This window comes from Dipteris shenzhenensis, chromosome 7 (genome assembly GCF_047967505.1).
Source record: "Dipteris shenzhenensis isolate YYH24624 ecotype China chromosome 7, Dip_SZ_1.0, whole genome shotgun sequence".
Lineage (NCBI taxonomy): Eukaryota > Viridiplantae > Streptophyta > Polypodiopsida > Gleicheniales > Dipteridaceae > Dipteris > Dipteris shenzhenensis.
In genome coordinates this window covers 56,366,087-56,383,513 of record NC_141602.1, presented here as the reverse complement: position 1 = coordinate 56,383,513, position 17,427 = coordinate 56,366,087, and the positions used below count along the sequence as shown (strand labels likewise).

At 46.2% G+C, this 17,427-nt stretch overlaps 1 protein-coding gene across 3 annotated transcripts in view; it reads left to right on the top strand.

The window, feature by feature from the left end:
* Nucleotides 1-1,554: 1,554 nt before the first annotated feature.
* The window catches only part of LOC147900542 (CLEC16A-like protein), a 71,715-nt gene continuing 55,842 nt past the window's right edge, over nucleotides 1,555-17,427 (top strand). For 2 of the 3 annotated variants that reach the window (XM_087376899.1, XM_087376898.1), the window contains exons 1-2: nucleotides 1,556-1,719; nucleotides 1,841-1,969. The gene's annotated coding sequence lies outside the window, so the exon portion shown is untranslated. Of the gene's footprint in view, nucleotides 1,720-1,840; nucleotides 1,970-17,427 lie in introns of all 3 variants that reach the window. The other variant, XM_087376900.1, reaches the window with a different exon arrangement.

The following is a 17,427-nucleotide window of genomic DNA, read 5'->3' as shown; positions in this document are numbered from 1 at the left end:
TACATTGCCTCGTGCTGGTGTTTCCACTGGGGCTGCATGGGGTAGCTACGGCACTTGGTGTGGCATTTCCTTTGGTTGGGGTCAAACGGCACATGCAACACCATAGCTAGGGTGGCTAGGGTGGATGGACTAGGCACTATTGATCCAAAGATGCAGAGCAGAGCCCATTTGGGCAAGTTGGTAGTGAGAGGCCTCACCCCAAGATCGGAACCCTAGAAGCTCGTACTCTAGCAGAGGCTTCCTGGGAACACTCCTTGCATAGGCAGTCAATGCCATCAGTCCTACGGGTGGATCTTCCTTGAGGCTCCTTTGACAAGGAAGGGTTCTCCATTGATGAGAAGCCTCTATCGAGTGTGGTTAAGATTGGCAGGAGGACTCATACGAGCTAGACTGTCTTGTAGAGAGGAGTTTGAGAGACATTCGCTCATTTGGCACCTAGAGATCAGAGATTTGGAGGGGCGCATGCTTGGGCAACGGACTCACATTGGATGGGCATAGTGGGACAGTGGACCAGCTAGATCCTTTGGGCCATGGAGGCAGCTTCCTCAAGAGACAGAGGCCCGTAGACAAGCCCTCTCTCACCTTCGAGGTACCAGAATGTTGGAGATCGAGGCATCGAGCCTGGATTCATGGTGGGAGGGATTACAGAGTCCTCGGACCCTCCACTGCTAGTCATGATAGTTCTTGTGAACCCTCGTACCGCTGGAGATACACATCTTTCGTGAGTCCCTTGGATTCCACTAGCCTTGTTTTTATAGGGTACGACTGGGAGGATCACTGCTGCTATAGGCAGAGTCTGAGTTGGAGGATGAGACAGCGGTGGACCTAGAGGATGAGACAAAGGTGCACCTGGAGGACCTAGAGTGGCAGAGAGTCAGGGCAATGGGCCGTTTGGGCAGGACTTGGTACATTGACCCCTTTATAGTCTTATAGACCCTGGAGGTAGCGCCTATGGATTTGGGAGGGCAGACCCTTATGCGACATTTAGTGGGATCCGGGCATTCGGACTATGTGGAGCAGCAGGCCTCCTTATTTTTTACACTACTTGCATTGGACACCATTTATAGCTCGAGGCAGTAGCATGGTCCCCCTCAAGGGAACGCCATTGGTTAGAGAAGGATGTCCCAAGAGAGGTCATAGCCCATTTCGTCTTTGGATGAGCTTGCGCCTATGCAAGATTTTCTACTTTTTCTGGCTGATGGCTCACAGGGGTCTGCACATCGGCCCTTGGCTGGACCAGATGCGGGTAGACGGCAGAGCTGCATTGGCCGTTCGGATGGAGTCCATCCCCACGCTTGAACGTCTCCATTAGTTGTGCTTGACGGAAAATGATTCTCAAGTCACTGTTGTTCGTGGAAGATGGCATTGGATTTCAGGACGCTGAGCTATCTATTGGAAGAAGCGCCTCCCATTACATTTGGTGTTAAGCTCCTTGGGGACCTCAACGTCCTGGAAATGCCTGAGGTTGACAATAAACTGTATTAGACATTAAATTTGCAATGTCCTCGAAATAGCAGCTCCTCCCTCTGTGTGCGCTTGGTCTAGCTTAACCCTGGCTTCACAAACCAATGGTGGGTATTCTGGGGTTGGAATGAATGCCCTCTTCCCTGCTGTCATAGCCAAGCCGTGAGCTTCGTCTTCGTCACCGGACCACTCACAGCGTTGGAACCAAAACCGGAACAAATTCTCGCAAGATCGTCCAAGAACCACAGCGTCCAGGTTCGTCGATCATCTCCTTAGCGTTTACGACATTTGTAAAGAATGCTTTTTCGCCATTGCTTAAGCTCCAAACCTCATCCCCACTCCGATGCCTCTGCTGATCTCTAATTTCCTTACGTAGTGGACACCTCTGTGCACTTTTTAAGCACCCATAACTTCTCCGAGTCTGGCGAGTTTGCATGATTCTTCAATCGAGTATCAATCGCTACAATCACCGCCTGCAACTTCAGCCGATGCTTCTTCTTTCGAGGTAATCTCTCAAAGATCCTCCTTGGTTTAAAGTTTGAAAACACGATCCCAGTGAGAGTAGTTCTCGTTTGAAATCGATTGCCTGGGACCTGTGAAAACCATTCAATCTCTTGACAACAACTTTCAGCCGCTCTCTGTATACGCCTTCGTAAACCATGGCCGAGGATCCTATACTCATATTTATATCTGTAATGTTTGAAATCGATTGCCTGGGACCTGTGAAAACCATTCAATCTCTTGACAACAACTTTCAGCCGCTCTCTGTATACGCCTTCGTAAACCATGGCCGAGGATCCTATACTCATATTTATATCTGTAATGTTTATCCACCACTTCTTCAGTGCCTCACTTAGAGGAACATCATCTCCAAAACTCTGCAGCTTCCAACCTTCTGCAGCCTCATCTGAGTTGTATTGTATACGGACATGCCCAACGCCAAGCACTGTCTGATTCTTCGAACGATATGAATAGCCAGTAATTCAACATCGGCTAACTCTAGAGCTTTGATTGCAACAAAATAGGACAAAATAGGATGGGTAAGCGAAGTGAAATTCCAAAAGGAGGTCACTTGGCAAAGTTTTGCTACAAGACGATCTACGATGCACAGTTTAAAGAAATGAAGGCATGCTTCATAGAAGAAGCACCGACAAGTAAAGATCTTGCAGGTTTAGGGGATGCAGACGATTCATGAATGATGTAGATTACCCTTCTTAAAATCTCAAATGATATAACCACAGTTTTCTGAGTCGGTCTTCCTTGTGTGGCTGCAAATCTACACACTGTAGGAAAGCATAAGCTGGTGCAACAGATGGAGCTTCGTCTGCAGAGAACTTGTGAGCAGATTTTTCAGGAGTACTCAACCTAGAGCAGCAAGTGAAGTCTGATAGGAAACACACGGTAATCTAGCAGGAGTCTACAACAGAGGGATCAACGAACAGAGGCTGGTGCAACGGATGGAGCTTCGTCTGCAGAGAACTTGTGAGCAGATTTTTCAGGAGTGCTCAACCTAGAGCAGCAACTGAAGTCTGATAGGGGACACGGTAATCTAGCAGGAGTCTACAACAGAGGGATCAGCAAACAGAGCCTGTTCTTGGTGGCTTACCTCAGCATATGTTTGCTGATGGTGATGTCACAGTTTTGGCAATATTTTGTACTTGGATATCACCTCTATTTATGAGATTTTTTGGGAATTTACCATATAGTTGCAGAGCCTAGAATGATGGAGATCGCGCTTCTTAAATTTTCAAATGATAACCACAGTTTTCTGAGCCGGTCTTCCTTGTGTGGCTGGTTGAGTCTTTCTTCCTGGTCTTGTGTAGCTCTTTAGATTTCAGGTTTTTAACCTTTGTCCCGTGTGGATAGCTTGAAATATTTCTTTTTTGTTATCTGGCCCTGTGTGGTGGTGTCTTTTCCACTGTTGGTGATGCTTCACTCTATGTGAGTAGCTCAGCAACAAAATGTTCCGTTCCCCTACTCAGCTTTGGGGGAGAATGTTTGGGAGTAACCCTCGTATGGGAACCTTAGCAGATAAGAGTTGGGCATGCAGCCAATACATGGCAACACATTTGTATGCAGGGATGTCGAACACCAATTAAATCTAGGAGGTTTCACATTTTTCGTGTGATGGTGGTGAGGCAGTGCTTTCGGCTCTGTGTATGTGTGTGTGTTTATGTTATATGTAGTGTTGTTTAATGCGTCTTTGGGATGCTCTCTATTTTGGATTAAATATTATAGTGTGTTTTTGCATTCTACTTGATCGAATCTATACTCTGTGGTTACTCGTGGTGCTGTTATAGTTTGAGAGAGGGAATGATTGGTCTGTGTGTTAGAATTTCAGTTACAATTATCTAACAAGAAGTCCCAGACATCTAAAGCAGGCCTTGGTGCCAACCGACATACTGTAGGAAAAGCATAAGCTGGTGCAGCGAATGGAGCTTCGTCTGCAGAGAACTTGTGAATAGATTTTTCAGGAGTACTCAACCTAGAGCAGCAATTGAAGTCTGATAGGAGACACATGGTAATCTTGCAGGAGTCTACAGCAGAGGGATCAGCAAAAACAGCCTGTTCTTGGTGGCTTACCTCAGCATATGTTTGCTGATGGTGATGTCACAGTTTTGGCAATATTTTGTACTTGGACATCACCTTTATTTATGAGATTTTTTGGGGGATTTACAAAATAGTTGCAGAGCCTAAAATGATGGAGATTGTGCTTCTTAAATTTTCAAATGATAACCACAGTTTTCTGAGTCGGTCTTCCCTATGTGGCTGGTTAAGTCTTTCTTCCTGGCCTTGTGTAGCTGGTTAGATTTCAGGTTTTAAGCTTTGTCCTGTGTGGATAGCTTGGTATCTTTTTCACTGTTGGTGATGCTTTACTGGATGTGAGTAGTTCAGCAACAAAATGTTCTGTTCCCCTACTCGGATTTGGGGGAGATTGTTCGGGAGTAACCCTTGTACGGGAACCTTAGCAGATAAGAGTTGGGCATGCAGCCAATACATGGCAACACATTTGTATGCAGGGATGTGGAACACCAATTAAATTTAGGAGGTTTCACATTTTTTGTGTGATGTTGGTGAGGCAGTGCTTTCGGCTCTGTGTATGTGTTTTGTGTGTGTGTGTTTGTGTTATATGTAGTGGTCTTTAGAGTCTTTGGGATGCTCTCTATTTTGGATTAAATATTATAGCGTGTTTTTGCATTCTACTTGATCGAATCTATACTCTGTGGTTACTCGTGGTGCTGATATAGTTTGAGAGAGGGAATGATTGGTCTGTGTGTTAGAATTTCAGCTACAATTATCCAACAAGAAGTCCCAGACATCTAAAGCACGCCTTGGTGCAAACCTACACACTGTAAGAAAAGCATAAGCTGGTGCAACAGATGGAGCTTCGTCTGCAGAGAACTTGTGAGCAGATTTTTCAGGAGTGCTCAACCTAGAGCAGCAATTGAAGTCTGATAGGAGACACACGGTAATCTTGCAGTAGTCTACAGCAGAGGGATCAGCAAAAAGACCCTGTTCTTGGTGGCTTACCTCAGCATATGTGCTGATGGTGATGCCACAGTTTTGGCAATATTTTGTACTTGAACATCACCTCTATTTATGAGATTGTTTTGGGAATTTACAAAATAGTTGCAGAGCCTAGAATGATGGAGTTTGCGCTTCTTAAAGTTTCAAATGATAACCACAGTTTTCTGAGTCGGTCTTCCCTATGTGGCTGGTTGAGTCTTTCTTCCTGGCCTTGTGTAGCTGGTTAGATTTCAGGTTTTTAACCTTTGTCCCGTGTGGATAGCTAAATATTTCTTTTTTGTTATCTGGCCTTGTATGGCAGTATCTTTTACACTGTTGGTGATGCTTTACTCTATGTGAGTATCTCAGCAACAAAATGTTCCGTTCTTCTACTCAGCTTTGGGGGAGATTGTTCGGGAGTAACTCTCGTATGGGAACCTTAGCAGATAAGAGCTGGGCATGCAGCCAATACATGGCAACACATCTGTATGCAGGGATGTGGAACACCAATTAAATCTAGGAGGTTTCACATTTTTTGTGTGATGTTGGTGAGGCAGTGCTTTCAGCTCTGTGTATGTGTGTGTTTGTGTTATATGCAGTGGTCTTTAATGATTCTTTGGAAATATTATAGCGTGTTTTTGCATTCTACTTGATCGAATCTATACTCTGTGGTTACTGGTGGTGCTGATACAGTTTGAGAGAGGGAATGATTGGTCTGTGTGTTAGAATTTCAGTTACAATTATCCAACAAGAAGTCCCAGACATCTAAAGCACACCTTGGTGCAAACCTACACACTGTAGGAAAAGCATAAGCTGGTGCAATGGATGGAGCTTTGTCTGCAGAGAACTTGTGAACATATTTTTCAAGAGTGCTCAACCTAGAGCAGCAACGGAAGTCTGATAGGAGACACGGTAATTTAGCAGGAGTCTACAGCAGAGGCATCAGCAAACAGAGCCTGTTCTTGGTGGCTTACCTCAGCATATGTTTGCTGATGGTGATGTCACAGTTTTGGCAATATTTTGTACTTGGGACATCACCTCTATTTATGAGATTTTATAGTTGCAGAGCCTAGAATGATGGAGATTGCGCTTCTTAAATTTTCAAATGATAACCACGGTTTTCTGAGTCGGTCTTCCCTGTGTGGCTGGTTGAGTCTTTCTTCCTGGCCTTGTGTAGCTGGTTAGATTTCAGGTTTTTAACCATTGTCCCGTGTGGATAGCTGGAAATATTTCTTTTTGGTTATCTGGCCCTGTGTGGCGGTATCTTTTCCACTGTTGGTGATGCTTTACTCTATGTGAATATCTTTGTATATTCTCTTCATATCTGAAGTTATCTGAAGTGTGCTCTCTATAAGCACATGGAGTGAGTTGGCATTCAAAGTCTTTTGTTGTGAGATTTCCAATGCTTAAGGGTTGGCTGTAGCAAGCGTGATCCTTCTTCAGACCCTCATGCTCGACGCTTATAACTACAAGCTGCTTGCAAAGCCTACAGTAATCCAGGGCCTTTATCATGTGTACGTGTAACCTCTGCAACAAAAATTGCTTGTGATATACACAAAGGTCCAAGCTGGCAACACAAATGTAGGCGGTAGATGCGGGACGGTTGCCAAAGATGGCCAATAATCACTGTGAAGGGACATACTAGCCTTTCTTTGTATCTGCTGCTCTTTGTCCCTCAATAGTTCCTTCTTCAAGAATGTGCCTTCATTGTCCATTCATGAATTATACATAGCATTAGAAGGGCTCCTGTCAATGGGCTGGATCTTGAAGGGGGATGTGTTGTGAGCTGTGGAGGATGTTTGGACTCTGAGTCGGTTGCTCACCAAAAAATTCATTCTTTTGGGAAATTTGCATTCGATTTTTTACTTTATTTTGTAACTGCTCGAAGACTTATAGGTAACGCATCTTCTTAATAGTTACTTCAATAGAGAGTAAATTGGAATTCGTAGTTGGTAACGGTCTTTCAGAGGAAACCTTTGGATCATCTTAATCATCAATAATGATTATGTCTGTTGGTTGCTGTCTGGTCTTGTATCTGACAGCCATGATGGGAGTGTTTGGCTTTTGCTGAAATGGAGTGCTTTAGATTTGAATTAGCTGACAATAGGCCATATCATTGACTGCCATCAGTCTCATTGTCCTGTTGCACAGCCCATGAATATCCCTTTCACCTTGGACTGTTACAAGGACTGGAATTGGAGACAGGATACCCACACTGAGAACAAATGCTTGAGCCAGTTACGAAATATGACTGCCCCTTCAGTTTATCATGTCGCCAGGTCAGGTATTTGGTACCAAAAGATGAAGATGAACTCATGTTCACCAATGAAGAAAGAAAGAAAGAAAGAAAGAAAGAAAGTTTATTAAAGTCTTTGGAAGACCGATGGGTCTATGAGACTGTGAAATCCTGATACAACAAGCTGTGGTAGTGGAGCTACTAAACGAGCATACATACCAATGCAAAATGCAAAAATGCAGAATGGCAGTACTAAGTCCTAAGTACAACATAGTCATGTCGAAGGTCTACTATATATCAATCTCAGCATCGTCGTCAATATCAACATCATCATCAGTAGCAGCAGCAAGATATCAGGATGGATGAGGCAGTGGAGGCATGAAGTCGGCAATAGAGTGCTGTCGGCCACTCAGAGGTGCGGTCCTGGCACACCTCTTGGTCGTAGCTCTGCGTCTGACCAGGGCTATTGTGACCCCCGTCGGTCAAGCTTCAACTCTAAACAAGGAGGGGATGTCTCCAAGTGTGATCTGTGTGTCGACCCTCTCCGAGCTGTCGGGTCACAGGCTCTACAGAGGTCACGGTCATGTCGAGGCCTCGTCTTGTGGGGGTCCATGTGATCTAGCTGAAAGAACTCCATGATAGAGCCCTGAGAGGGATTAGCCGAGGAACAAGTCTGCTCCTGTCTCCGTGCTCAGAGTATCCTCTCGCGGTGTCTAAGTGCCTCATGAATGAAACTTGCCAAACACCGCTGGTCTGGGTAGGAGAGGAAATGGGCCAAAATCCCATAACTATTCCTGAAGAGGCAGTGGAAACGCCCTCGGATCTCAGAGTACACAGGACACCTAAAGATGAAATGCTCCTCTGTCTCAACCTCCTGCATGTCACACAGTGTGCATATGCGCCTCTCCCTGGGTAGTCGCTCTGCTTTGCCGCTCTCGATGCAAAGTCTGTATGAAGAGACCCGAAACTGCCCAAGAGAGATCCTCAACGAGTGGGGTAGGTGAATCTGCGTGTATCCTGGTGGGTCAATGAAACCCTCCGCTGTGATATGTAAGAAGTGATCTCTGTAGAAGCTAAGCTTCATTGGGAGTTCACTCGGTCCGCTCAAACCATCTCTCTGTACGTGCATACCAGCACCTCTGGTCTCCTCTTGTTGCTTGCAAGTGCCATAGAAGAGGATAGAGCTATCCATGGTAGCCTGCTACGCCCCGAGGTATAATCCCCATATTCCCTAACTCGGTACAGATACGTGATGACTTGAAATGCAGCATCTAGCTGTAAAGGGGGTGAGCCAAACTCAGCCTGAATGATCTGGTGAGGAACGGATGACTTACCACGAATCATCCGTGATAACATGAGAACCTGTAGCCGCTCCACACGGACCGACTCTATATCCGGCATGCTGGCCCCCAATAAGGGCTGCTGTCCATCCCTGTCAAAAAGCAACCCCTTGGTGTGTGGATCCTGAAAGTGCGAGCGGAAGCACTGCCTCTCTAGTTTGGCCAATGAAGCATACCCTCTACTCAAGCATGCTTGCATCGCGGGTCTCATAGTGAAGCTGGGTCCGGAGAAGATAATCCTAAGATAAGTGTATGGTGAGTCTGCCCTTCACCTTTGGAGTGCCGACAGAAACTCAGTACGAAGACTTTGTATAAATGGATGCTCAAGTATGTGTGGGTGTGTGGATTTGTATGTGTGAGAGCATATTTTTATACTATGTAGTATGGTCTACACCCACTGTTGGGCGCTGATGATGTCAGTGGGGATGTCATAGTAGCTAGTCCCTGCTATGCATGATGGAGTTTATGGTTTTAAACCTTGTGACTATCATGAGATTGAAACTGCACTATGTTGTGTTTTTAGAGGATGAGTTTCGGAATGTTCCTGGATTCATCTAGGTATATAAACTATCTCAACAAATGACCCCTCAAATTCGAACTGCTGCTGACGCATGATGGCTCGAGATGTATTGAAGATCATGACCTTGGTTTTACCCAGGTTGACCTTAAAAAAATGAGACTGACAAAAGGACTGTAGTGTGTCTAGGTGTCTCTAAAGCCTCTCTGCTGAGGAAGACAAGAGAGCCACATCATCTGCGTAGAGTAATATTTGGATCAACGTGCCCGCAAGAGAGTAACCTACATCCCCCTGTGTCTGCATCACTGTCTCAAGCTCATCAATGTAGAGGCCAAACAAGGTAGGCGACAAAGGACACCCTTGTTTGACCCCGATGGTGCTCATGATCTCGTCTGTCCACCTGGATCCTGCCCGAACTCTGCCTGAAACTCTCGTAAAGTGCCATGACATCCCATATGATTTCCTGGTCATAACCCAAGTCCTGTAGGCGTCGTATGAGGCGGGCTTTCGAAACCGTGTCAAATGCCTTGCGGAAATCCACAAAGCAATAATAAACCCTCTGCTTCCGTGATCTTGCCTCCTCGATGATACATCTGAGCGTGAGAATATGGTCCATGGTTCCATGATCATGCTAGAATCCGGCCCGTCCTGCTGCTTTAAGTCCTCGACACTCTGCAAGTCTACTAACCTCGGAGGCAAGTACTGATGCATAAATCTTGGATATGACATGTCCAATCATAATGGTCTTGTAGTTCTCCGGGCTCATGGGATCCCTTGCCTTGTGGATGGGTGAGATAGTGTTAATGGTCCAAGTGTGTGGAAACCCCAAACAAACAGCTTCATCAAAAAGCTTTGCTAAGATCGGGCCTAGGCGGTTAATCTCATATGCAATGAACTCAGTGCATAGTCTCTCATGATCCTTTGTGACACATCCCAGCACTCTTGAAACCCCTGATCTGCAAAACAACCACACACCACGTGAGATCTGAGCAGGTTGCTCACCACCCAACCATGACATCTACGGGATGTGATCCCGAATCAAGAGATGTCCCCTCCGAGCCACGAGTTGAGCTACTGGCACGAACTCCCAATCAGATCCAAACCAGCCTAGTGTCCCATACCACCAGGTGGCGCAGTGAAGCCCTGGATGTGCCACTAGGCCTTGGGCTATGCTAAGATGCAGGCGCGCGTCCGCGACTCAATCCAGGATCAGACCTGGCACCTGGGAACGAAACTTGCTCCCAACTGCACACTGAGAACTGAACCCCCTGGGCCCCTTATATAGACTCGGGCCCCGAGCGCCAAAAATAGCGAAGACCTATAACTAGTTCGTACCCTTGCCACTCAACCCGAGAATCAAGCCTGCCTAGCTCTAAGCCTCCCCAGGCTAACCTGAGCTAGTTCTGTGTACCTAGTACACGTCAGATACCAATCTGTGCACATGACATACTCCCCCGCCTCTAAGAACTCACTCCTGAGTTCGCTAAAAAACCCGGAAATGTTCTTTGGAGGTTTTGTAATGTCTCCCATGTTGCATCCTCCTCAACACGATCCTTCCACTTGATCTTGTATTCCGTGATAGATCGATTACGAATCTGTCTGTCACGAAATTCAAGAATACACTCAGGTTCGTGGGGAATAAAAGTCAAATCTGTAACTTCTATTATCTCGTGAGGAGAAACAAGTTGATCATCGACACCCAAAACTTCTTTCAGTCTACTGACATGAAAGACTGGATGTACCTTAACATCAGGAGGCAATTCTAGTCGATATGCAACTGGTCCAATTCTTTTAATGACCTTGAACGGACCACAGTATTTGGGGGATAATTTCGGAACCAAACCAGTACTTAGGCTCTTGGATTCCTTAGGAATTCGCAAATATACCATCGTTCCTTCACAGAACTCTCTAGGTGAACGATGTCTATTAGCATAAAATCTGTCCCGATCTTGGGCACTTCTAATAGACTCCTTGGCAAACTGCAACATTTCTTGCATATCTAGCAAGAAGTTCTTAGCAGCATCATTTTGAATTCCTTTTAACCCAACCATAACTGGTGACTTAGGTTGAAACCCGTACATAAGCATAAAAGGACTGTAACCAGTACTAGAATGCTTTGCACTGTTGTAAGCAAATTCTATCATAAGTAGATAATCTTCCCATGAAGACTGTCGCTTAGATACATATGCCCGAAGCATGTCTTCAACCAACTGGTTGACCTTCTCTGTACTGCCATCGGATTGTGCATGATCCGAGGAACTCATACTTAGAGTAGTTTCCAACTTCTCAAATACAAGTGTCCAAAAGTTACTTGTAAACTTTGAGTCCCTGTCACTAACTATGTCAGATGGCAAATCATACAGCTTAAACAAGTGGTCCACAAACTCGTGAGCCAACTGAACAGCTGAAATAGTTGTTCTAGTAGGTAAGAACTTAGCCATTTTTGTCAAATGGTCAACTATGACCCAAATGGAGTCATGACCCTTGCGCGTACGAGGCAAACCAGTAATAAAATCCATGGAAATGCTTTCCCATTTATTGCCTGGAATCTGTAATGGCTGTAATAAGCCCGCGCTTCTAAGGCGTTCTGCCTTAGTAACCTGACAAACCCGGCAACCTACTACATAGTTCTCAATAAATGCACGCATCTTAGGCCAATAAAAGGTATGCTTCACAAGAGACAGAGTCCTATGTATACCTGGATGTCCAGCACTAGGAGCATCATGACACTCCCAGAGAATCTTGGATTTAAGGTCCAGAACATCCGGCACACAAATCTTTTCATTCCGGAACAACAAGCTGTTCCTAGTCATCCACTGACCTCCCGCCACCTATACCATAGGTGGCACAATCCCTGAGTCCTGGTCAACCATGGAGCTCCCATCCTGGACTCTCTGCCAATAAGAACTGAAATGACTATCAGTTGCGCATAGCCCTCTCAAGGATTGAAATAGGTCTGAGGATATTTCCGTAAATGACAGAGCATTTACAAACTTAACTCGACTTAAGGCATCCGCCACACTATTCAACGAACCCTTACGATAAGGTATTTCGAAATCAAAATCTTGCATTAATTCTGCCCATCTAGCTTTCCTTCCCCTCAATTCTGATCCATCACACACATACTTAATTGACTGATGATCAGTCAATACAAGGAACTTTGAACCATACAAGTAGTGTCTCCAAACCTTAAGAGCATACACGACAGTATAAAGTTCCTTCTTGAGTGTGGGCCAACGATATTGAGTGTCGTCTAGCTTCTTACTCTCGAAAGCTACAGGTCTGCCCTCTTGGAATAGAGCTGCCCCAATCGCATAATCACTCGCATCGGCCTCTAAAACATAAGGCCGGGTAGGATCGGGTAATGCAAGAACGGGTGCTTCCTTGATAGAAAACTTCAAGGTTTCAAAAGCCTGGTTCATTGCATCATTCCAAGGGATCGGCTGAGTAGACCTGCTTGCACGACCTTTCAATATGTTTGTCAAGGGTGCCGTGATATGTGAATAATCACGCACAGATTTCCGAAGAAATACCGTAAATCCTAGGAAAGAACGAAGTTGTTTCACAGTCTGAGGGATAGACCATTCTAAAACCTTCTGGATACGATCCAGATCAATGCTAATACCTTCAGAAGAAATCTTGTGTCCTCTAAGTAAATGATCTCCTTCATAAAGAAGTCACATTTACTCATCTTGGCATAGAGCTTATGCTGTCTTAGAACAACTAAGACAGCGCGGAGGTGTCCTATGTGATCCTCAAGCGTTCGACTATATACCAAGATGTCATCTAAGAACACTACAACAAATTTGCCCAGAAAATCTCTGAACAAATCGTTCATCATCTGCTGAAAAGTAGCAGGAGCATTGGTTAAACCAAAAGGTAATACGAGAAACTCGTAATGACCATACCTAGTTCGGAATGCGGTCCTATCTATGTGTTTAGCATAGATACGGATTTGATGATAACCCGTACGCAAATCTATCTTAGTGAAATACTTCGCTCCGGCCAAACGGTCTATCAAATCATCGGAACGAGGGAGAGGGTATCGATTCTTAATTGTCACTTTATTTAATCGTATATAATCTATACACATTCTCCAGGAAGAATCTTTCTTCTTTCTTAGGAGGACAGGTGCACCCCAAGGTGATTTACTTGGGCGGATATAGCCCATATTCAGGTAATCCTGAAGCTGTAAAGCTAACTCATCCTCCTCTACCTGGCTCATCCTATAAGGTGGTACACTGATAGGTTGGGCCCCTGGGATTAAGTCTATGCGATGATCTACTGCCCGTTCTGGAGGTAAACCTTCCGGCAGTTGAGCAGGGAATACATGCTTAAAACTATCTAGCAACATTCTCAATTCACGGTGTTCAAACACACTTAATTCATTCTTGTGAATTACAGAAACAACAAATGAAGAAAGCGGAATCAAAACACACTGATAGACATCATAATGAGAAATGTTTAATATATTTCGAAGCTGCATCGCAGATACAATAGGTCCCTGAGAAGAGGGAATTTTATCACACTGAATACAAAATTGGGTGTCCTTATCTACAAAAGAAAGCGTATGCTCCGTCCATCCGATCTGAATATTGTGGGTTTTAAACCACTCTATTCCGATCAACAAGTCTACATGCTCCAGATGCATAACATAACATGTAAGATTCCCTGTGTAGGCTTGAATCCGGATAGGAAGCGCTTCAACCTTGCGATCCCAAAACTGCTTCCCCACTGGAAGCTGCACCTCATAGGTGTGGTCGCTAGGTACTGTTGACAGCCCCATCTTCTGCACAAATTTGTAATTAACAAAATTGTGAGAGCTGCCCGGATCAAAGAGAATGTGAACCTGTTGGTCCATAACTTCTCCATAAACTCGGAAAAGATCATGGGAACCAAACAACGAAGTATTGAAAGTGCAATTACAAGAAAGTGGGCAGGTAATGACATTTACAGAAATACCTATCATCGAGACTTGGTTCGCTCCCTTGGCTGCGGTACGTGGATCCGCCTGGAGCTTCGGTCCAAGCACCAACTTTTGGTTCTTGCGCTTGGGACACTCATTCTTGGTGTGGCCCCGCTCCTCGCAATAGAAGCATCGTCCTTCTTTCTTGAGCCTCAAAGTACGAAGGAAATGGGCTTTACCATTCTTAGCTGGAGTCAAGTTTTTCTTGGAGGCGTTGTCCGTAGACTTCGTCTCCCTAGTACCAGTCGTATGCTGAAAGAACTTGCGTTTCTTCTTTTCACTCGTGTCGGAAACTGTAGTTGCTTTGGCACCGGCCATGGTATCATCGTATATGCGTGCATAATTCATGGCCTCCTGCAACGTTGTGCATTTGTTGTTCTTTATCTGCAACTTGTATGAATCTGGCAAACCATCCACGAAGAAACCTAACAAGGTCATTGGATCCATCTTAGTGGCCCTGGTTTGCAGATCCGAAATCTTTGAAGATAAACTTCAAAGGTCAAGTTTAACTTTGACATGTCGAGGGCTTTGAGCTTGCCAACGATATCGTAATCATCCTCCTTCTTCAGGAACTCCTTCCTGAAGACCCCTTCAAAATCTGTCCATGTATCGGGCTTAGGCTGGAGTTCCTTCCACCATAGCAACGCTTTACCTGACATGAAACCCGCTGCAAGCTGGATCTTCTTCTCATCTGGGTATGGGTGGAACTGAAAGTGTACCTGCCACTTGTGTAACCAAGTGTCAACTACCTCCTTCGTTCTAGACTTTTGATCTCCTGGAAAAGGGTCTGGAGTTATATTCGGGCCTAGCACTGAAGCCATGGCATCCACATGCATGAGTGCCTGCACAGTGCTAGCCAGAAGGGTGAGAGTTGCTTGAATCCCCTGGAGTTGCTGTGTCAACCCCGTTTGATTTGCATTAACCTGCTCGAATTTTCCATCTAGAGCAGTCGTAAATTCACTGAAGGCCTTTTTTGTTATCAGGTCTTCATAGAGACCCTGATTCTCCTCTCCCACAGGAGTGTAATCCAAATCCTGCTCTCCCATGGTGAACTCGGGATTTGCAGAATTAGACATAACTGAAATCTGATTTGAACAGAAACTGAGAGAAATAACTGACTGAACCGAACCGAAAAGGAGAATGGAGCAGAGGAAAACCGTCCCAAAAGATGCTGACGGAAGGAGATGTTGGGAAACTGGCGAACCGGGAGCACACGAATCCCGAAATCTCACTGAACCCGCTACCGGATGCAACGTATGAGATTTTGCAGCGTACTAACTGCTGACGTGGCTGTACGGCTGCTGACGCAGTCCGTACGGTCTGTTGACGTGGCTGTACGGCTGCTGACGCAGGCCGTACAGTTGCTGACGGAGGCCGTACAGCAGCTGACGTGGCTGTATGGCGACCGTACGGATTGCAGGTACAGTTGCGATGCAGGTACAGCTGACGCAGGCACCGTACGGAAGGCTGACGCAGCTGTACGGATGTACGGACAGATGGCGATGCAGGTACGGCTGACGCAGGCACCGTACGGAAGGCTGATGCAGCTGTACGGATGTACGGACAGATGGTGATGCAGGTACGGCTGATGCAGGCAGAGTACGGTGGCTGGCGCAGGTGCGAAACAGACTGATGCAGGGCTGGCACGCGACTCAATGGCGCAGCTAAGCTCTTTGCGAAGCTATGGGTGGGCTGGTACCCTGCCCCATCTATATAGGGAGCAGGGCAGCCTAATTAGGAAGCCCTGCTTCCAAAAAAGGCCGACCCTCCCAGCTTTGGAGGGGGTGCTTTTTTTTCGAAAAAAGCACCCTCCACGCAGGCTGGCCGCACCCTGCTCGCTGCTCCGTGCGCCTCTCCCTGCACAGGACGGATTCCGTACTGCCTTGGCGTCCCATCTCCGCCTCCCTCGCAGCCCTTGTCCAGTGCTTCGCCTCTCTGCTTTCTCCGTTCTACCTTTCCCTCTCTTTACTACATCTCTGCTCTCTCTCCTGCTTCCTACAGTCTTCTCTCTCAGGCCCCTTCAGGAATTTCGAAAACTCTCCCTCCTTTCTTCTACCTTTTCCCTACATCTTTCCACCCCTGTTAACCCAGGAACCCAGCAGAAAACGCAGCAACAAATTTCGAATTTTAGGGCATACCTGGAGGAAAAATTCGTCAAAAATTCCCGCATCAGAGGTTCCTACCTCAGGAGTTGGCTCTGATACCAACTGACACATCCCAGCACTCCTGAAACCCCTGATCTGCAAAACAACCACACACCACGTGAGATCTGAGCAGGCTGCTCACCACCCAACCATGAAATCTACGGGATGTGATCCCGAATCAAGAGATGTCCCCTCCGAGCCACAAGTTGAGCTAGTGGCACGAACTCCCAATCAGATCCAAACCAGCCTGGTGTCCCATACCACCAGGTGGCGCTGTGAAGCCCTGGATCTGCCACTAGGCCTTGGGCTACGCTAAGATGCAGGCGCGCGTCCGCGACTCAATCCAGACCTGGCACCTGGGAACGAAACTTGCTCCCAACTGCACACTGAGAACTGAACCCCCTGGGCCCCTTTTATAGACTCGGGCCCCGAGCGCCAAAAATAGCGAAGACCTATAAATAGTTCGTACCCTTGCCACTCAACCCGAGAATCAAGCCTGCCTAGCTCTAAGCCTCCCCAGGCTAACCTGAGCTAGTTCTGTGTACCTACTACACGTCAGATACCAATCCGTGCACATGACACTTTACGCGGCCATTATGAAGTTTCATTACGGCGTCCTTTACCCCTTCTCTAGTGAAGAGGGTGCAAGATGTGGGGCGAGGCATGTGTGAGAGATTAGGGACTGGCTGATTTGGGATGTCATAAAGTGTGCGTGCATAATCAAACTAGATCTAAGTGTCAGTGAGTGGTGGGGGGACCGTCCTTCTAGAAATCTCCGCCAGAAGTCCTTAAGAGTTGTTACTAAACAAAATGTTCAGTAGCTCCTTCTCGTTCCGATGAACGAAGTCTAGTTTCTTCCTTCGTACCAGTCTACGGTATTCGCGTAGCGTACCTGGTGCGATTGGAAGATTGTTTTTGGTTTCGAATCTGAGTTGACGGCGTAAAGCCTTACACTCATCATCGTACCAACTATTACAGGGTACGATTCCAGGGGCGGGTGGAGCGGGTGGTGTGGGGGAAAGCGTGAATGGCAGCCTCGTGTAGTGAGCGGGTGACAAGGGCAGCACGATCCTCTAAAAGGGGTATGAAGTTAATATAAGTGAGAAGTATGTACAGACGGTCATAGTAAGAAGGTGAGTGATCCCGATCAAAGCGTATATCGTGGTAGGTGGAGTAAACACTAAGTGGGGTGGAAGGTGCTATGCGAAGGGAGGTGGAGATGCTAAAGAAAAGGTATGTATGATCAGCCCCTG